General features: G+C 40.6%; 1 protein-coding gene across 2 annotated transcripts in view; it reads left to right on the top strand.

Annotated features, from left to right (window-relative positions):
* The window catches only part of GRK5 (G protein-coupled receptor kinase 5), a 233,169-nt gene that overhangs the window by 3,026 nt on the left and 207,238 nt on the right, over positions 1 to 22,905 (top strand). The window lies entirely within an intron of this gene.

Below are 22,905 nucleotides of genomic sequence, written 5' to 3'. Positions count from 1 at the left end.
AATTATGTGCTATATATATATAGTACATTCAAAGAATACTAGCTATAGATCAGTGGATTATTCTTTTCTGACCTCAAACTGGAGCATTCTTATTTTCTGCTGGGTTTTTTATAGTATGGCCTAGGATATGTCTACGTGGCAATAAATAAAAATAAAGGACCCACGGAAGCAAGTCTCAGAGCCCAGGTCAATTGACTCAGACTCACAGGGCTCATGCCACAGGTCTAAAAATAGCAGTGTAGATGCTCGGGCTGGAACCTGGTCTGAGTCCCATCTCCCCTCAGAATTGAACATCGATGCTGCCATTTGTAGCATGAGTCAGCTGACCCAGGCGTTGAGACTCGCTGGCTGTGGGTCCTTTTTTTTTTTTTTTTTTTTTGCAGTACCCTTGGAATATAATTGGGCATCATCAATATAGACTCTTTCAGATTTAAGATCTTTAGTAATACTTTAAAGCACCAGTATTAACGTTCTTAAGAAATACAGTTGTGTGTCATTTACAAAGAATCAGTTAGGGTTGCCAACTCTCCAGGATTGGCCTGGAGTCTCCAGGAATGAAAGATTAATCTTTAATTAAAGATTGTTATGTGATGAAATCTCCAGGAATACATCCAATCAAAATTGGCAACCCTAGAATCAATGTATTGCAAGAATTTTAAATTTGGCTATATACTGCATAGCCTTTTGCTACCCTTGATCGTCAAGGAAGTTCCAGTAATATTGAAAGAATTTATATAACAAATCCATTAGCTAGAATTGAAAGTTAAAGGTGCAGTAAAACTTCTAGGTTTGTAGCCCCCAAATTTACCGTATGTCTTTTGTTCCATGGCTGCAAAGTTTGTGAAATTTGTTGGAGGTGGTTTTGTTTAGTTTTAAAGCAAATGCTTCATAGCATTAGGGGGTTTTAAAAAATAAAAGCCTCGTACGCCTGGATGACCCCACAATACTAAAGGAAAGAGATGCATAACAGATTGTCTTGAGGTTTTCAAGATGTTATTACAAACTGCAACAAGTAAGAATATTCCTAAAAATAATCTGTGCTCTGAAGCAATTGTAGATGAATGAGACACCCGCTTGTACTGAGTACCAAGACTTTTTAAAAAAATTACTTAAATAACTCCAGAGTAATTGCATCTGAAACTGAATTTGCAAAAACTCTGGCCCTTTTCCTGAAAACTCTTGTGTATGTTCTTTACTGTACTTCCAGTTCAGTTAAGCACATGCATAAGTATTGGCAGGATTCGGGCCTTTACTGGTTGCTGTTTTACCAAGAGTGAAGGTTTACATTAGCTGAAACAATAGGGGGAGATGATGGAGGTGAGGTAATATCTTTTATTGGACTAACTTCTGTTGGTGAGAGAGCCAAGCTTTCAAGGGACTAACGTGGCTGCAACAACACTGCCCTGAAACAATAAGGACATTCTGAAAATGACAGGGGCTCCACCAGCCCGGGAGTCGCTCAAAGAGATGGAAATGAAGAAAGTAATTAAACTAAATAGCGAGGTTCAATCAATGGCTATGGCTTGACGTTTTCTGACAAGCAAAACATTATAGCAAAGGGGCCTATTCTGCTCCCACTGAAGTACTAGGGCGAGGCTTCAAAATGGTTTTAAATCAAGGTTTCAACAAGCCTGCAACATTAAATCCAGTAAGGAGAACTATGTCAAAGACTTGGAAGTAGAGCTAGATAAATATTTTCCAGCAAATATTGGTTTTTAGAACATTTACTTTGGCTTTGCTTGTGCTCCCTTTATGCAAGCTCATTTTGTGATTGTTATAGGAGCACAACCATCAGTGGAAAGTGGATTTTTAAGCTGAAATTGACCTGGAAAGCAAACTTTACATTGTTTGTATAAAACAGTCATGCCAGAAACCTGATGATTATAATAAAGAATTGCACTCATCCAAACAATGAACAGAACCAATGCACTGTGACTTATGTGACCAGTCATAACTGAACAATGCAGCTCAAATCGCAAGTCATGGAATAAACAATTTGCACACAAAAAAACCTTAATTCAATAATTGCAAGTAATGAATAAACGCAAGAAAAAATTGACCTGTTTGCAGAATGTTCATGATTTTATAGGCAATATTAATCATGTAAATTAATAATTGAGTTATAAGCTGTACTCAGAAATCTGTATTTTAAATGGTGTTTTTGAGTGTGAAGGTTTGTTTCTCTCTCGCTCTCATTTTATTTTTTAAAGTGAAGTTTCCTGAGATTCATATTTCTTTTCTCAGTACACAAGTGTGTTACACAACCTACCAAGCTTTATGAGGTTTCAGTAGAAATTATATCAGGTTTAACTAAAAGGAAAAAGTAATTAGGAACAAAACAGATACGCTGGACCATCTTTTATTAATTTGAAAAAGAACAGACACCAAGGGTAAGGAGCATATGAAGATAAACTAGATAGCTAAATAATAACAAGTGTAGTCATCCAGTCGTGTCATGATTTTGGAAAACCAGGATATGTAATACACACTTGCCCAGACACTTAAGATAAAAGCACAACAAAGAGGCCTTGATGTTTCAAAAACACAAGATATAGGTAAAAAACAATGACTGTAAAGCAGCAAGGAAATAGACTAGAGGGTGAGTACCATTAAGGGACAGATCTCTCTCTTTTTAATACTTCTCTCTCCCTCCCAGGTTAAGTACTTATCATGAAAGATAATGGGGAGGGGAATACCCCTCTATATTTGTCCATTAAAGTAAATGAAATGAATATTACTTTCAGTTTTGATATAATGCATCCATTTCAGTGATCTCAGAAAGAGTAGCTGATAAACTGACTTGTTTAAACACTCATTCAACCATGATGTGCACAAAAGCAACTTTTCCTCTGGCAAATTCTATTATTATGATTGAAGCCCTGAAGTAGCAAAATCATAGTTTGCTTGGAGGTGAGCAGAGTTTGCCATGAAGAGCCTAATCTTGATTTCCCTGTTCAGGCAAAATTCCTACTGTGAGCAGATTGGGCCCAGAATAGGCCACACTAAATATATATAGCATGCCAAAACATTAGGAAGACCAGGTGGGTGAGGTAATATGGGACCAACATGGCTACAACTACACTGCATGAACCACCAGGAAGTTTACTGTGTATGGATAACAAGAGTCACAAGAAATCGGGAAATAAGAGTATGGATTGTGATGCCAAATTCTCTTGCAAAAAGGGAACATAGTGGGGGGAGAGAGCTTTCTTTCCTCAGTGCAAGTGCTGCAGCTCTACTGTATGCTACGGTCCTTACCAAAATGAAAACAACTTGAAACTATCTAAGTAAACCTCAATCAAGAAGATATCCAACCTGTAAATGCAAAACAGAGGGTTATAGTGCAAGCTCATATTAAACATAGGCAGGGGTGAAAGTAAATTAAAGGATTTACTGGTATGCTGGAGTCCTGAGCAGGGGTGTGGCTCAGAGGTGATTTTAAGGGGTTCCAGCAGCCAGTCTCGGGTGGCGATTTAAAGGGCCTAGGACTCCTGCTGCTGTGGGGCTCTCCGGCCCTTTAAATCGCCGCCCGAGCCCCATTGCCAGAGCCCCGGGGTAGTGGCAGCAGGGCTCCCGTGGGGATTTATTAGGGGCCAGGGGCTCCGGCTGCTGCGGGGAGCCCCGGGCCCTTTAAATCACCAGCCTGGGGAAGCCAGTCCGGTCCGGCACGGCGTACCAGCTCTTGCCAGTATGCAATACCGGACCATACCTGCTTACTTTCACCTGTGAACATAGGTATATAGTGGCAAGGAGAAATCAGAAGATATACATACGTTCATTGATTTTAGGCTCAAAATTCACAGATTTTTTTTTTTAAGATAAAAATACACAAAACCTAATATAAATATTTTCATGTTTCTTCTTAAATATCTCTGAAAACTTTCTCTGAAAAAAATAAAAGCATCCTCATATCCTGGCTGAAAGTGAAAACTACTTTGTGCTAGTAAATGACCAAGATCAGATTATTTTTGTTTTCTGTGTTCATTTCAGTCCCCTTAGACAATTGGTATAAAGGGTGAAGAGTAAATTGGATAGTGCCTTTGTCTTAACTGTTTAAAACGTCACACACCTTGTGTGATGGGAAAATCATTACACTTTTGTCCTCCTTTTCAGAGTTTGGGATAGGAACTTTTTAAAGATTTTTGGATACATTAGTATTACCAGCATCCAGTACTTAACAATCTTGAGTAACCCCTCATCCCATCTCCCCCAAAATTATGAGATTAAATTAAAAATGAGATTTTAAAGAAAGCAATCAATTTAGGGTTATTTTATTTGCCTTTGGGTATTGAGCCGTTGGGATTCATGTTTTCAGGAAGTTCTCAACCATGAGAGCTAGGAACTTGCAAGGAAAGAGAGAGAATGCTGAGATTCTTACATAATTGCACGATTCCATGAACTGAGGCTTTTCAACAAACACAGAATATTGCAAGACTTACAATGAAAACACAAATTGGCAATACTGAATAGACAAACAACCCTGCTGCCAAAGTTTGGCTGTAACAGTATTCTTGAATAAGATTTTTTATTATAAAAAAGGTGGTGGTTACAGAATATTAGGGAGAGTGAATAAAAACAATAACCAGAACAATAAATTACATAGGAAATACAAGTTGTAAAAATAATAATGGATCTGCTAGAGGGCATGTTCTAGTTTGGAATCCACTATCTTTCAAAGAGCGCTTTGTCCTATACAGACCAATGATAAGAGTAAATCTTATGTATAGTAGTAACAATTTGATAAAACACACACACACACACAAAGCAATTATTGTGTAGACTTAGTTGAAGCTTGACAATTTCAAAGCCTGAAAGACAAGGGTTAAGGTACTGCATTTGTGCACAGAAGTTTTCTTTAGATAACATAATCCTAAAATATATTACTAGGTTCTTTATAAACTTGTGAAAAAGTTTTAGAAATAACTGAATTGGTCATCATGGTAATTAGCTTTAAAGAAGGGCCAGTTTGGAAGAGAAACTATTAATTTTCTCAGATATTGGATTTCAAAAGAATGGTTACACAAAAACCCAATCAAAGCAAAAAACAAAACAAAACAAAAAATGCACAACCCACTAAAAACACAACACAAATATGATTTTTTTTTCCTTTTTAGGGATGACGGCGATACTAAAAGAAACATATACTTATGCCACCCAAGCAGGTCCTTTGATGGCTCTAACCAAATGGGATGCTCTATTTTTATGGCTCTCATAATGTTTTTGTAATGGGTGCACTCTGTCACCATATAAAAAACAAAAATGTGAAATGAGCCCGTCCTCAAATTGCCATATTTTTAACTTCCCTTTCCAGAAGATACCAATACAGATTAGAGCATGTCCTCATTGGCAATAGATTAGCAATACGTCTTATACATGACAAACATTCAGTATCTGAGAACTCAGCTGTAGGACAAGAATTTTAAAAAAGGCAATAGAAGTGGACAGGGCCTGTTTAGAAGGAAAGAGATTCACTGCAGTGACAGACCATATCTGGTGGCAATGACTCGTGTAACTCATCTCCTAATGGAACATTAACATGCATATGATTATTGTAATTTGACTTTAGCAAGGTTCGTAAACCATTACAGCTGAGTGCAGCATCTGATTTCATGTCCTGTAGTCCATCAGAGGTGATATTTTTTCAAAAAATAAACCTATTGTAAGGAAGATCTCAGTTGTTTCCATAAAAATACAGGAAATCAACACATGATAAAACCAAAATAGGTCAACTCTTTTGAGTGAAGGGGAAGATTTCTCCAGTGGAGACCAAGAAATAAGTAAATTCCAAGAATGGAATTGGCAGTCACTATAGAAATTGTTGCCTCAAATATAGTAAATCAGTATGAATGAGACAGTCTACTTTTAAATAAATAAAGGATTAAAAACCAGAGAATTCCCTTTAAAGCATATAACCATTTCTTCTTGAAAAATCTGTCTCAAGAGTTTAGCCTATTTTCATGATGCTCCAACTTAGATGAATCAAGAAAACCATTAAAAATCAGTTTTCTGGCCTTCCCAGAAAGATTATGCTAAAGAGCCAGTGGGTAACAGCAAAAACCATTACATAAAATGAGATTGATACAGTATTCTTAGGGGGCTTCATTCTTGGTTATTCCGTTCTTGTTCTTGGAGCAGGGAAGGTGGAAGGAGACAAACTTTGCGTTAAGCTACTTTAAGTTTGTTTTCCACTTCTTGTCTATTGGGGGTGTGCAGAGGCCTGCCTGATGTCAGGTACAAGTCAGAACAACGTTGACGCTGCTCAGCTTTATGCTCACATCCACAGGGGGCTACGGGGAGTGATCAGTTATTGACTGAGTCAGTCTATTGTCAGTTTGCTCTTGATATGTCGAATCCTCTGGCATTTCAGGTTCTGTTCTGCCCAAGAGAGTAGGATTTGGGCTTTTTTTTTTTAAGCGATTAGGACTGTGTTCCTCTCTCGATCTGTTGACATATGACATGGCTTAGGAATTGGCCTTTATGATTAGCATACTATGGCCTAATAGCCACTCCGCTTGTTTGGTTTGCCTTCCTGGTAAAAATTATTTAACATTGTGATAGTATGTTGTGTTATTAACCCGATAATATATTGGAAACTATTAAGTCCTGGTGTATATGGGAATTTCTGCAGCAAACATTAACGACAGTGACTTGAATAGAGTTACTTTTATCTGCTCCATTAACCCAATGGGATTATTTTCCTCAAGTGGAAAATAATAAATCTTTTACTTATGGAGAGAATGCCCATACTGGTGTCTTCACATGGTCCTGTTCTGAAAAGGGAGTCAATTATCTTCACTTAAAAAAAAAAAAAATCAGTCAAAAAGGAATTTACAGGAAACCAACGACATTTGTGGGTTTGTGGTAGGATTGTGCTTTTCTGTATTAGAGTAAAGAATTGGGGTAAAAGATTTCTGAGGGTATGCCAACACCTTGAGTTGGGGGGGGGGGTGATTCCCAGGTTGAGCAGACAGACGTACTTGCACTAGCTCTTGATCTAACTAGCAGATTAAAAATAGTGTATCCATGGCAGCAGGAGCTGCCCTGAGTATGTATCCGTCTGAGACCATAGGCACATACTCATTGTTAGGGCCCTACCAAATTCACGGTCCGTTTTGGTCAATTTCACAGTCATAGGATGTTAAGAATCATAAATTTCATGATTTCAGCGATTTAAATCAGAAATTTCACAGTCTTGTAATTGTAGGGGTCCTGACCCGAAAAGGAGTTGGGGAGGGTCACAAGGTTATTGTAGGGGGATTGTGGTACTGCTACTCTGACTTCTGTGTTGCGGGGGAGGGGGGTCGCGGTATTGCCACCCTTCCTTCTGCGCTGGAGAGCTGGAGAGCGGCGGCTGCCGGCCAGGATCCCAGCTCTGAAGGCAGCGCCGCTGCCAGCAGCAGTGCAGAAGTAAGGATGGCAATACCGTGACCCTCCCCAAAACAACCTTGTGACACCCCTCCTGCAACTCCCTTTTGAAATGCTGGTCTCCCCCAGTGAAATTTGAACAGTATAGGGTAAAAGCACAAAAGCCCAGATTTCACAGTCCATGACGTGTTTTTTTTCATGGCCGTGAATTTGGTAGGGCCCTACTCATTGTTCATAGATTGTAAAGCCAGAAGAGACCACTGTGATCATCTAGTCTAATCTCTTGCATAACAGAGGCTATGGGACATCCCTGAATTAATTCCTTCTGAACTAGAGCATATCTTTTAGAAAAACAACCAGCCTTGATTTAAAAATTGCCAGTGATGGAGAATCTATCACAACCCTGGTATGTTGTTCCCATGGTAAATTATCCTCACCGTTAAAAATTTGCACCTTATTTCCCGTCTGAATTTGTGTTTTATCATTCCACCGGTACCCCAACCTAACTACAGTGTATGTATTTGTGGGAGAGAGATCAGATCAGTCACTCTGATAACTCAATAATAGAGAAAATGAACAGAAGTCTTTGTCTGATCCAGATCCAGGCTTGTGTCACCTAGAAATTGCATTATCTCCCTGCGCTCATACATGTTGAAGGCCACTCAGAAGCTACAGCTAGTGAAGAATATAATGGCTCTTCTACTTAACATGCTCCCTGGAGCAAGCATTGCTTCACCACTGCTCCAAAGACTGCTCTAGTCTATTTGCTCCTGACTGCAATATGAAGTGTTGGTAGTGATCTTAAGCCCTGTAAGAGTTGAGGCTTAGCTGTTTGGGAGATCATCTATCTCCATGCATTACTGTGGTAGCTGAGATCCACCAATGAACTTCTGTTCATGCTAACCAATAAAGAACATCTAGATGCTGAGGGCAGGATGTTTTTAATGGAAGACTCGAGGCTCCAGGCCTGCACTGGACTTGCTAGTATAAGAGCATGCAGATCCTGGAGCCAGAATGGGGCTTGAATTTGTTCTTTAGGATGTACTGCAGACTCAGCATTTAGTTTGTCAATCTGTGTTAACATTATCCAGCTGAGTGTGGAGCTGATTCTCTTCTCATACTCTTTTACACTAGTGTAACTCCCTTAACTTCATTGGAGTTACTCCTGATTTAGACTGGCGTAAAGCCAGGTACTTAACCATGTGCCCAACTTTAAGCACGTGTAGTCCCACTGAAGTGAATGGGAATTCTTGGAAGCCCAAGCCAGATAACATCTGGCCCCATGAATGCATTTAAAAAAAAATCAAAACCAAACCCTTTTATGAAATTGTTTTCCTCCATAAAAGTCTATGGAGCCTCTTTTATCATTGCTGGGTAGGAGACTTTACACCCTTAGCTTCCACTACTGCCAACGGGGAGTTAAGGATAAAATCCCCGCTCATCAAAGTGAGACCTACCGCTGCGAGAGTCATTTAAAATTAAGCAATGTTGTATATGGTATAACAGTGAATGGGAAGAAAACCAACCACTCTTCATTTCATACAGGCATGTGATCTAAACAATAAAAAGATGATATCCTAATATTTTTTTAGGAGACCACAGGATATGAAATTAAATTAAAAGTCTAGGAAAATAAAGAACCCTGCAGTTTGATTACACTGTGCTGGATTATCTTTGTAATGATTTTGCTTGAAGGATTTAAAAATGCACATTGCTTTGTCAGAAAGATTAGACAGGGAGCAAGAATTTAAGTAAATATTCTTAAGAAGAAAATCCCACAAGCATAGTAGAGCATTTCTTGGAAATTCTGCAAGGATACTAGTTAAACTGAAAGGACAAAACATAACAAGAAAGATGGATGAGCCTGGGAAGGGCTGCAGAATTCGTGTAGTAATAACCCAGCTGTTTCTATTTCATGTAATGTCTTTTCATATACATTTGAAGAAACTGACAAGAACACTTATTCAAAGAAGAAATGCCAGCCTGAAAGGACACAGATATACACAAGTACTAAGAGTACAATAATGCTAATAATAATAATAAAGGAGGGATATCTCTGTGGGCTCTAGGATAAGCACAATTGATTTATTCATAATTAATTTCTCTTTTGTGACAGAGCTCTGGGTGAGGTTTCCTTATAAGATACTTTTAGGCCCTAATCCTACAAACGCTTATGAATGTGCTTAATTTTAAGCACGCGTGTCATCTCACTGACTTCATTGGGACTATTGACATGTTTAAAATTAAGTGCCTGAGTAAAAGTCTGTTCTCATTTGCACTGGTGCAATTCCACTGAAGTCAACGGGCTTACACAGATGTGGCTGGGGTGTGAATTTGGCCATTAGCAACTAGATATGGCAAAGACATATTATGTCATCATCCCTTCCCCTCCCAGCACAGGAGTACATTCTACTGTATATTCTCCAGTGCTTTATCCAGTATTGATTTAAATGATTCAGGATATGGGGATTTTGCTGCCTCCTATGGGAGACTCTCACAGTCTGAGAGATCTCATTTTTCCTTGACTATTCTGCTTAAATTTTCCTTTACTCATTCTCTTTACTTCTAATGGCCATCCTAACCGGTTCCTCTTGCTCCTTGGCGTTCACACCCTCCAGATACTTGTCATTATATTTACTTTTAGCTATTATCTAACCAACTTTAACAGGTTTAGTTCTTTCTCCTGCTCAGCTTGTCCCTCCAGTCATTTTTTATGTTCTTTATTGAATTCCTTTCATTAGTCAGTGGACCCAGTTCATTCCCAACAGCAGGAACTCTGTCCAGGGCTGGGTTCAGCAGTGCAAACAGTCAGTGATTCTGATCCTCCAGGTGGCCTAGAATCCATAGTGGAGCCAATGCAGTTGACAGTGGGTGGGGCATCCCTAGGGAAGGGGTGGCACCAGGGCTGATGAGATGAGCCAGCATATCTTCTGGGTAGCCTCCATCAATAGGCTTACTATGGAGCTCTGCCCAGACCTGTGCCACTCCCCAGTGAAACCCTGTGAGGAAGGCCCTGTCACCTGCCTTGGGGCTGAATGTTGTGTTCCAGACGCAAGACGCTCCTCTTTGCATCACCGGGGTGAATCGAGCCTAGAATTTTTCTGATATACTGAGGTTCCTGCATGATTTTGCAGGACTATACAGGGGGACTGGCACATCCCTGGCCCGTGACCTGATTTTTTTTCTGTGTATGCAGGCCCAAAGTACAAGATCTGTTTTGTCCCTGTTTAACTATCCCTAATCCTCCTGGGTCATTCCTGTTTTCCCAGAATCTTCTTCCCATTGGATTGTTTTCCCACAGCTGTATTAGTCCGCACTGAATCTCCTTTCATTATTTTTTTTTCTCCACATGTCTAACCTATTATTTCTCTGCCCTCAGTGGTGTTTACAACACGTCCCAATTCAGCAGCATTCACGGATTTAATTAAAATGTGGTTTACTTTTATTTTAAATAAGATTGGGGCAAATGTCACTCCCTAGGGGCACACCTTTGGTTTCACACACTTTCTCTCTTTATTGCCCTTTGTTGTTTGTTGAGTTTGCAGATGCTATGACAGTGCTCCATCCTATCCAAACTAGTTTTGTAAAGCTATGAGAACATGCTTTAAAAAGTCCATAAAGGATCTAATGGAGTCCCTTCATCCACTAAATGTTTTAGAGATCAAACAGTGATCAGGTTTGTGTAGCATCATTTCAGCATATGAACGGACTGCCCAGGTTACCAACTAGTGTGGTACATCAAAGGCAGGAGAGCAAAGAGAAGCTCAGGATCACTCTAGTATAGTCAGTTTCATTTTGCAGTGACAGTTGGCCAATCACTTCCTACGGAACAGCATTGCAGCCAGTGCAAAGGATTTCCTACCTTTAGGAGAAGATGGGCGGTCCCCTGCCCGGCAAGTTTTTCAAAGGCAGGTTCAGTTGTGTTAGCTCAGTTAAGTAAACTGAAGGTAGTTTTATGCTGAAGGGTAAGCCTTTGTAGTATTCACGGAAGAATGCTCTCCAATATTTTATCTGTTACAGATGGAATAACTTGCAGGCGCAGTGATGTAGTCCCGTAACTGACTTGTGAGCACAAACCCCTCTTTTTCCTCTGCCGTGAATGTCTCAGATCAGCATCATGTCTCTGAGACAAGATTTTATGTTTTCTGAGGGTGCTGAGATATAAGCACAGGTGAACAAATGATTCTCTGTGGAGTACATGTCTGGGGAAGCTCATCTGCTTTGTTTATTTCACCAAGAGTCTAAACAACAGTTTGCTCCTGAAATGTGCTTCTGAAAAGCTAGTACACCTCTCCTTGGGAGCCAAAAAATCTTACCGCATTATAGATGAAACCGCGTTATATCGAACTTGCTTTAATCCACCGGAGTGCGCAGCCCCGCGCCCTCCCTCCCCCCCCCCGGAGCACTGCTTGGTCGTGTTATATTGAGGTAGAGGTGTATGTAGAAAGAAGTTTGTGGATTACTGGAGTTTAGGACTTAAACTTCCCTCTCATGGTTACAATGCACCTTGTTTTCATGATCTTTGTGCCTAGGAATATTAAACTGGTATATATCTCCCTTAACTTCTGGTCTTACGAGAGAGAATGGTAAAGCACAGAATGGAGAGTCATGAGACCTGGACCCTCTTCCCAGATGTGCCACAGACAAGTAATTTAACAATTTGGTGATTCAGCTTCCCCATCTGTAAAATGGGAATCATGGGCTATTCCTCATAAGGGTGTTGGTGAGTTTGAATCCATTAATACATGGAAACCACTTAAAGAGCCTCCTGTTGGAAGCACTCAAGTGCAAAGTGTTGTCATCAGTTCTTGTCTTCCACAAAGTATGCAAATGGTAGCTTCCCTCTCTTCAGAACAATAGTGTGGCATAGACTTGGCTGCTCTTAGCCACTCATACAGTAAAAATATATATATATATATATATATTTTTGGCACTACCTGTGGGAGAGTGAGAAGAATTAGGCTTTTAGAGCCAAATTCTGCCCTGGGCTGTGCATTCAGGATTTCCTCTGCTGTCAGTGAGAACCTGCAAATGTAGAATTTGGCCTTTATTTGTGTACCACATCAAGCACAAGGCTTGGCAAATCTGCCCTAAGAAGAATTCCTTCCTGATCCCAGATATGGTACAATGGAATGACTACCAAATGGACTAGCTCCCAAACCATGCAGAACCACCTCCCTAACCAACTCTCTTGGACCAGAACCAAAGAATTCCAGCCTGGAAAAAAAATACACAGATCAGAACAAAAAAGGGTTGGGTGTGTCGATTGCCATCTGCCGGCAACGGAAGGTAGCGGGAATCACCACAGCATCTCTCCAGCATCTCTCTTCGCTGGACACTCCACAAAGAGACATAATTCAGGCCTGCCAATCAGACCACCTAAAGCCTGTCTACGGTAATTTGTGGGGCCAATGTCTAGTATTACCCAGAAAGGGCTTTGTGACACATGCCCTCCTGCTACAAGCCCTGTTTGTAATAACAGACTCGATGAACAGAACACCTGCCAGTCCCCATAAGAAATGTTGCCCTCAAGAAACTGTGCTTTGTAGCATATGTATGCCTGTCTACAACCATGCAGGTCTGATTTACAAAACAGTAATAAAACCCTCAGTCAGATAGTCGGTTCTGTGATCTCTGGCAAGTTTCAGGTGCATTTTTTTATTTTGGTTAATACAGACTTCTTGCTGTAGAGTATTTCGTCGCCATATCCAGACATGGAAGTGCTATGAGGAGTGAAATGTTCTTTGATGTGTTTAGTGGGTTTCTCCCCTCTCTCTTTTATTTTTGGGTTGCTATAATGTGTACGTTTGCCTTAACCCTAAGGTGGGGAAATACATCTATATTATTCCAGATATCTTAATTACTGCAAGATTAGAACAGCCACGAAACTTGTGCAGCACAGATTGTAATGGGTCATGTTGTACTCTCAGTAGTAATCCCCGTTGAAATCAGTTTGTCTAAAAACCACTGGCAAGATGTGACTATAGAATATTTAAATATTTAATATTTAAAGATCAGGTTCTAACACTTTGTTCCTACTGCATGGCAGTTTACTTCTCAAATAGTCCTGTGCCAATGGGATTACTCATGGACTACTAAAGTACTACTTGGCATGAGTAAGAGGATCAGAATCTGGCCCTAAGAACACAATAGTAGAGGTTGCTAAAGAAACACTATATTATATTTGATAGTGATTTCTGTAAGACCCCATGTTGTAGGTTGTGTAAACAAAATGGTAATTGGCAATGTTAAAGTAAATAGAAGGGAACTTTAAAAACAACACATCAAGTGCTATGTAAATTAACTCTCCAAGATGAAACCAAATGTGCTATTTTAGATTAGATCTACGTGTTACAAATTTTTTGGAATAAGAGGGTTTGAAAATATTGTTTTAATTGAACATTTATCAGTTGGGTGATGGCATTTAGGCTGTTCAGAAGCCCAAAATAAACTGAACTGTCTTACAAGGGAAGGCCGGATCAGGCTCTATTCTGAAGCTACGGCTAAACTTTCAAAAGTAATGAGTGATTTTGGGTGCTTCAGTTTTTGGGTGCCCTCTGGGAGATGCATTAAAGGGGCCTGATATTCAGAGAGAAAGTGCTTGTCTATCTGAAAATGTAGCCCCACCTTTTAAAGTCAGTAGATGCATGAAATTTGTAACTTCTATCATTTCATTATTTGTGTGTGCGGTAATTACAGTAGAAACCAGTGCTGTAACTAAGCATTTTAATGCCCGGGGCGAGTAGGCATATTTGCACTCCCTACTAGAGCCCAGCGCGGAATTATTTTTTTTAATCCTGCTCACATCCCACCCAACAATTCCCACTCCCACCCGCTCCCGCATTGTTGGTTGAATTTTTATCCTGTTCCCACTATTAGGGCAGTGGGTCCTACGGGACCAGCGGGATCCCAGTCCCACTGCAGGGCTCTACCCCCTACAGTCTTTTATGTCATTTTTCTGTCCCCCAACCCACTTTGCACCCTGGGCAGCTGCACCGTTTGCCATGCTCTGGTTACAGCTTAACTACTTTGCCTTTTGCTTATTCCATCTTTATCATCACTTTGCTAAGCCTGATCATTTTCCAAACACCCCCACTGGCCAGACCCTACCTCTCAGCAGGGAGAGAGAGAGAAAGGGGGTAGGGGGAGGATGGGTTACACTAACTGTGATGGTGAGTTTTGGGATGCCGACAAGTCCACTAAAAGTGGACAGCGATACTCAGCTCCTTTCAAATGGGCTACTAAACAGCCATCAGGTGGTGAGAACATTTGGTTTCTAGTGACCTGGACCTGATTTGAAGTAATGACTCCTTGGTGAGAGGATCTATGTCCCAATACCTCTCTTGGATCATTAATATCGTGTTTTAGTATTGAAGTCCTCCTGTCTTTGTACTTCAATCTCCTCTCCGTGCTACCACCTTAAAAATGAGAGCTGTGGGTTTTTTAAAAAGCATTTTGGTTAATTTCAGCTAACCAAGCCAAGTAACGTGTGTCTCTTGAAGTGAATGAGGTCCAGAGTAGGAGGCCTGCAACTTTCCATAGGTAACTTGAAGCTCATTCCCACAGAGCCCTGTGGACTTCAAGCATAACACTAAACCTGCGCAAAGTAGCTGCAAGGATCAAGGCCTATATACTTGACAACTTGATCTTGGCAGGTTGGTGGTAGTGATGGTGCAGGTGACCTTTCAGACCTCAAAATATACTATAGCTTTCTAAATAATGTTGAGTGTGGAAGCATGTTATATTGTCCATACTATCCCATATTAGTACAGTAACAATCAGAAAGCTAAGGGCTCCATCCTGCAAACACTTAGGATATGTCTACACTTACCTCCGGAGCGATCGATCCAGCAGGGGTCGATTTATTACGTCTAGTGAAGACGCGATAAATCGATCGCCAAGTGCTCTCCCGTCAACTCCAGTACTCCACAGGAGCGAGTGGCAGAGTTGACGGGGAAGCGTCAGCAGTCGACTTACCGCAGTGAAGGCACCGTGGTAAGTAGATCTAAGTACGTCGACTTCAGCTATGTTATTCATCTGGCTGAAGTTGTGTAACTTAGATTGATTTCCCTCCCCGCCCTCAGTGTAGACCAGGCCTTAGGCACCTGAGTAATTTACTGACATGAAGTCCCAGTGGGCCTTGCTGTGAGTCCCTTACTCTCAGTGGTGAGTATTCAGTGGGATGATTTGTGGGATCAGCCACTCATCAGTGGAGAAAAGGACTCTCAACCTGGCCTATTGCCTATCCATATGAGTAAAGTTACTTGTTTGCAGGATCAGGCACTAATTCTGGCAAATAATACCAAGGGCTTGGTTGCTTACAAGAAAAATGTCTTTTATGATGGCATTGTTTGTTTCATTAAATGAAATTTAGAAATTAATGGAGATATCCTATCTCCTAGAACTGGAAGGGACCTTGAAAGGTCATTGAGTCCAGCCCCCTGCCTTCACTAGCAGGACCAAGTACTGATTTTTGCCCCAGATCCCCAAGTGGCCCCCTCAAGGATTGAACTCACAACCCTGGGTTTAGCAGGCTAATGCTCAAACCACTGAGCTATCCCTCCCCCCTAACTAAATGTGCAATATGTAATCTCATTCACTTACAGTATTACACGAGGGCAAGTGGATTTGTACGTAATTACAGTGTTTGGTAACAAAGATTTTGATAGCATTGTATTTTTTAACCAAGTGGCTGATTAGGAGTTTAACATGAAGGTGACTCTTTCTGTATCGGTGTACGCATTTCTCCCCCAAATTCTCTGTGAAGCTGCAATTTCATTTACTCACTGTGTGCGAAGTTCAGTGGAGAAATGAAGTGGGATGTAGGTGGTGGTACCTTGTGCTTATCGTCTGCCCAGGGATAAATTTTGCTCCATGCAATTTATTATTGTTTTGTTTTGGAAAGTATGACAAACATTGGTTGTTTTTACTTAACAGTGCGTGAGAGACCGGTGGTTTTCACCAGTGAAGACACTTCAGCTTGTCCCTTTTTTTGCCTGAGTAATTTGAAAAATGATTTGGATTTAAAGCTTCAGTTGTGGCATGTAAGCAGAGCAATTTTTGGATGAGGACTGTATATTTTGCCCAAAATACCTTTTACAAATAAAGGGCACGTTTATCGCAGTGATTCACTGGTTCAAAATAGGCAGCACGCTAAAGAATACGTAAACATAGCTGTCAATTTGGGACCAGGTTCTGACACTCTTATTCACACCTTTTTCCAGGAATAACCCCACTGAACTCAAGGGCAATGCTAACAGAGTTAGAGCTATGCAATGCTGATCTGGTCCTTAATCAGGTGTTCTGAAGTGAACACTAACTGCATATTTAGCAAATGTTGGTGACTTTTTTGTGTGTGTGAGTGTGATGATACTTTAAGTGTATAAGAATATTCATGGCTTCCTTTTAAGCTACCATCTTAAAGTTATAACTAACTAAATAGTTAATGATAAAAAGATGATAGCTGGGGTCTCCGTCCTATCTAATTTAGGGAATTGTAGTCTTGCTAAACCATTTTTTGTGAATTATAAAAAGGTCTTGCAGATTTTTACACTGCCTTAAACTCTCAGACTGTTCGCTTGTCCTTCAGTCTCAGTTTGATATGGCACTTAATTTTCTGGTTTGAAGGAAGGTAGAAGGTTCTCGTCACATGCCATGTATTCTCAAATCTTGTCATTTTTAATTAGTCTCCGCAGTAGCAGAGAAAAGCTTTCATTGGCAATTCTTAAATACAGCTTTTGTGGCAACTTTCCGACAACTCCTGTTTTATTCCACTGTCTCGTACATATGCATGAAGCATATCTTCTTTTCTTTCTATGCAAGAGATTACAATGTTTGGGTGGATGCCAAAGGCCCAATTCAAGTTGAATGGTATTACATTTTATTTAATGGAATAGAGTGAAATCACCATCATTTTCCGTTCAACCTACTGGTCCTGGGTGCCTTTCTTTTTAAGTTGGGAACGGCAGAGAAATGTATCTGTGGGCCAACTCCTTTCACTTTGACAAATAAGCTAAAATCCCAGCATCCTACTGACATGGAAAGAATGGCAATACCAATCATATCAATGAGGCGAGCATAGAAAGCACAGGGACACTCTTTATATTCTGGAATAAGCGATCGTTTGGCCACTGCTCCTGGTTCCTATAAGTGATCCGTGCTCCCCAGCAACGCCTTTCTGTAAAGCTGCTGTTCTCCTTTCTGCAGGCAATCCGAGAGTGAAGGCAAGAATCCCTGAACTGCAGAATAGTTTTCCATAATGCATGTTGCCACCTAGAAGAAAGTCCCTCTCTTCAGCAGGAACTCAGCCTCTAACATGCTGAAGAGAAATGCTGCTGTGGCAAACTGCTTTTAAAGGCCTTGATTCTGCAGTGACCTCCACGAGAATGCAGGGGCCTGCCAGCATGCAGCTCTTGGCAGGATCAGAGCCTAAAAGAGCAGGGTGATCATTCAAATCCTCCATTCTTGGCATGGCAAAGATATGATGACAGTCAATGCATTTTAGCAGCCTGGTACCCTCACGTTTCTCTGAGCCAGGTCCTGTACCTGTGAAGATAGCACTTGCTTGTAGGCAAATAGGGAGGTATTATTTTCCGATGGCGCACCAGTCTTGGAGGTAGGAGACCTGGGTGTGTTCCCAGTCTGCCATTGGTTCACTGCCTAACCTTGACCATCTACCCTTCTCCAAAATGGAGTTCATGATTCTATATCCCTCTTTATGAAGCACTTTACTGTTATTAGACTCAAATATTTGCACTATTAATCGGAGGAGCACGACATTCTTTGCAAACATTGCTTAAACCTCATAACATCCTTGGGAAGTAGGCAAATGCCTGTAGAATTAAAAATAAACCAGTAAGGTTTTCTGAATTTTCTCCAACTTTTTTAAACTTTTTTGTTTAAAGTTTGGGAGATTCTGTCTCTCTTTCTTTAGTCTAAAAGGCAATAATCCATTTGATCAATTGTCTAAAGAAATGGTTCAGTTTACACAGCAATGTCCAAACGTCTGAAACATTTAATCAATTGCTTAGACTTTCTTCACTGTTTCCAAGACACCAGCTAGCATAGATGCTACAATAGTTTGCCTTCCTTGTTCCACTGTCTTGGGGAACAGAGTTACCGTATCAGATTTTAATACCTGAAAAGTATCATTTTGAAGAGCAGGCATCCTTTCTTATTGGGGGTTTCCACCAAAATGTTGGTGACTTGATGTAATAATATTTGATCCTATTTTCCAGCTGTAAGTATCCTATCGTATATAGGCCCATCTACTGATGGAGTCCTGTCCAACACTCTTTTCAGTGGAGGCATAGTAGCAACCCCATATATCTCCTAATATGGTTGTTTCCTGCTAATGTCCATATTACAAATACTGCCTAGAAGCTAGAGCCGGTGCAAGGAAGTTTCACACCGTAGGCGAAACTTCCACCTTGCGCCCCCCCCCCCCGCCCTGAGGTGCCCCCCTGCGGCAGCTCCCCGCCAGGGGAGCCGTGCAGCAGCTCCCCACCCCAGCTTACCTCTGCTCCGCCTCCTCCCCGAGCACGCCGCCCCCGCTCTAATTTTCCTCCCCTCCCAGACTTGCGGTGCCAAACAGCTGATTGACGCTGCAAGTCTGGGAAGCAGGAGAAGTGGAGCAGCGACCACGCGCTTGGGGAGGGGGCGTAGGAATGCTGTAAAAAAAAAATTGGGGGCACCACTTTTTGGTGCCCCCAAATCTTGGTGCCCTAGGCAACCGCCTAGTTTGCCTTAATGGAGGCCCCGGCCCTGCTAGAAGCCCCCACCAAGAACTTAGTTTTCCTGAGTCCCAGGCCAAAGCCCTGCCCACTGAATCACACTGCTTCTACAGCAGATGCTAAGAGGCTATGAGACATATCCAGTTGTTGACTCAAGCCTCCTCTTTTTTTTTTTTTTTTTTTTTCTTTCCTGAAGATGAGCTCATTCTATCCCTCAGCAAATGTCTGGGCAAAAGCACTGTAACCATGAAGACCTTCCGCCTTAGGTTTCATTACCTGCTTTTCTTGAAGGACACATCACCTTGGTGTACAGAGATCATAGAACCTTGTATGATCAGATTGAGATCTGAGGAAATCTACAGAGTAGCATGGCAAAGGACAGCATAAAGCAGTGGTGTGCAAACTTTTCCAGTCACATCCACCTTACCATTCAGGGAATTTATCATGCTGTTCCCCCCCCACTCCCTTGTAATCTGAAGTAATCCTTACTTCTGTGCTGCTGCTGATGGCGGTGCTGCCTTCAGAGCTGGGTGGCCGGAGAGCTGCTGGCTCGGGAATTCATGTTGTTTGTGGCGTGGGGGGATTATTTTTTTTCCCCATCCCGCGCCTGTCCTGCCCTGCAATATCCATTCTATTTTTATCCTGCTCCCGTTATTATCCTGAGGGGCCTGTGGGACCTATGGGATCCCAGTTTCTTTGTGCCTCCCAGAGAATCTCTTGCATGTTCCCCAGTTTGTGCACCACTGGCATAAACTCATGCTACTGTAACTATCCATGGAATAGAATCTGCCATATGATAGACAGAGGTTGCCCAAGGCCTCTTTGGTGGCCAAGAAAACAGAAGAAATTTAATTATATGGAGATGAAAGGATTTTTACTGGATAATAGTAAAGAAATAAGTTCTAGGCATACAAGGTACACTACATAGGGGCCCACAGCTCCCCAAGGTATTACATAGTGACAGAACAAATTCCAAAGTAGGTGCTCATGCTACATATCTTATTACAAGCAGTGTTGTATTTCAAACAGTTCAACCCTTCCTCTCCTCCAAATAGGGTCAAATACTTTGAACTTTGAAAAAGGTATGTTTAAAATATTGTCTTGGTCTTTATAATAAGCAGTAGAAACATTATTTGAATGCTGCGTTAGGAATATGTTATTGTAACTTGGTAGACTAGTTGAATTATCTCCACACCCTGCATTACAAGAAAAAATGTCAACAAATAGCTCATTTAAAGCAAATGTCTGCAAAAGCATCACTTCACGATTTGACTTGGAGAGCATGAATTCAGTCAGCTTTAGATCCAGACAGCAAAACACTGCCCTGGCTTTTAGCCAATGGTCAACTTAAGCTTTGCACTTTTGGGGGTCAGATTCCTCCCGTATGAAGTGGAATTTCTAATATTGTTCACTTTTATGGAAAGCAAAACATATGGCAGCAAGAATGATAAACCTTGCATAGCAGAAATGAATTCTATTGGTGAAACTTGACTTTCATCACTACTATTTATTCATACCAGCTGTTAGTCAGTATGTTAGGGCCTGAAGCGAAGCTTATAGGAGGCAGTTGAAAGACTTCCATTGACTATGCCCAGTGAAGAGTCTTTAACCTCTAGAGATTTGGCTTATGATCCTGCTGTAGGATATAAGTGACAATACATTTGATGGTCTCATTCTAATCTATATAAACAAAAGCTGCAGTTTGGCTCTTCCGATAAGTGATCATGCTAGAAGTAACAAAGGTGTTGCAAATCAAGATAGAAAGTCTTTGGGCAAACATCAATTGCCTGTGTCATAATCAACTTAAGCCATAATAAGAGTTCCTCACTATCACCTAGCCCTAAATTAATTCCCAAATTAAAGAATAAATCCTTCCGAAATATCTCATCCATATACACCCCCCAGGAAGATTTAAGGAGACACTGTTAACTTTTCCTTCCATTGTTTTTCTCTTCATGGTCTGTAATCTCATGGTTTCATGATTCATTAATCTTCTTTGTATTTTTAACCTTATCACTAATGTAAGACGCTCTGAGAGCATTGGGTTTTCTCCTTTTTAAGCAACTGCTGCATCAGACTAGAAGGGAGAGCTCCTTGTATGTTGATTTCTGTATGATTGACCAAAATGGCAATGATTTCTTAAAAAAAATTCTCTGAGAAAGTAGTAGTCATTGGATTTATTTATTTTGAATAAAGAGGATAGTTTCAAGCAGATTATAACAACATCAAGACAGACTGAATTTTAAGTTTACACAAGTGCCCGTTTCTAGTGCATACGAGTCATGAATGTATGGCTCCCAGCAATAATTAATGTTAGTGAAATGTGGAACTAATAAATGTCTCTAGTTAAAGGCGAATGGAAAAGCATATTTTAATAATCCGAAGAATATTGTTTAAATTCCCATATGAGCAACAGGATGTATATCTAGATTGATATGGTAAAAAAGTACAGATTAAAAGGTAAGTATGTGCAAAACTATTTCCTCTCATACTTTCCAGCCAAAGCCTGCGTTCATGATTCCATTGACCCTTTAAAGCACAGAGCATTTTCCTGCATTTCTTTAGGCATTTGGTGATGAGGACATTTCCTGCAGGGGAAAATAATCTGAAGATCAAGTATGGACAGGTAAGTAAAGGATGCTTGGTTTTAACCTGAGAATATGAGCCTGTTCCTGTAGCTCTTAACTTTATTACGTGAGTAGTCCCATAACTTCAGAATGGGATGTTACCATCAACCTCAAAGAGACAACTCGTGTGTAAAGTTACTTGTGTGAAGGTGCTTTATGAAAAGGCCCTATAGCTGTCATTTCATTGAGGGAATGATCCATAATTCTTCCTATTTTAGGTACTTATCTGGTCGCTATCACCAGAGTGTCTGAGCACCTAACAGTCTGTAATCTGTTCATCCTCGCAACACCCCTGTGTTTGAGCAAGACAACCAATCCCGAATTATGGTTTGCCATGAAATCTGCCATGAGGAGGTGTATTAAACAGGCTTCTTTATTTGTGACATAAATTGTTGAAAGTGAACATTTTCCATGAATGAAGGCCTAGTTGCTATATAATGTAGCATCTTGTTAACAAGAATTCGGGCACCAGTATCCTATCCCACTCAGAGGAAACAGTCTCTTTTTCATTCAGTCTACACATTTTTGAAGCTCCTTAACCCACCTGTTTATAAATGATCCCACAGCCTCTGCTTCTAATCCCAAATGTGCCTAAAAAATGGTAGTCTGATGGGAAATGTGTAGCTGTAATAGATGTGCTGTTATGCCCTGTTGAATTTAGTTGTAGTGTTTATTTGATGACATGGAGAAAACAAGCAAATCGCCAAGAAAGCTCAGAGCTGCCTGGGACACTCCCTTTTCTCCTATATACAGACAGTGCATTGGTATATACACAACGGACACTAGTGAAATATAAACATTTTTTTTCCATAAAGGAAAAGGTCTTATAGAATTTTAATGATAGTGTTTTATAGAAATTATTCTAAAAATCTATGGAATTTAATAGGTAAATATCTCTATAGTGAGTTTTTGGTTTTTGTTTTAACCAGGGGCCTGTGCATTCTGAAATTCATGAAGTTGACTGCAGGATCGAAGATTGCAGTAAAACTATCAATTTCTAATCGTATATGGTTATGAAAGAAACTTTCCAAACTTGAAAAGGGGGGCACCTGATGCAGTGTATTCTGCCTGAGTTTTCATAGAGCCTGAAATAATAGGTCTGAGACATGTGACATGCTCCCCATTCATTCCAACAGAGACTTAACTTTGAAATCTACTGATGTCAGTTAAAATGTCAGTAT

The sequence above is a fragment of the Malaclemys terrapin genome, chromosome 7 (assembly GCF_027887155.1).
Source record: "Malaclemys terrapin pileata isolate rMalTer1 chromosome 7, rMalTer1.hap1, whole genome shotgun sequence".
In the NCBI taxonomy this organism is placed as follows: Eukaryota; Metazoa; Chordata; order Testudines; family Emydidae; genus Malaclemys; species Malaclemys terrapin.
This window is presented reverse-complemented; position numbering and strand designations above follow the sequence as displayed.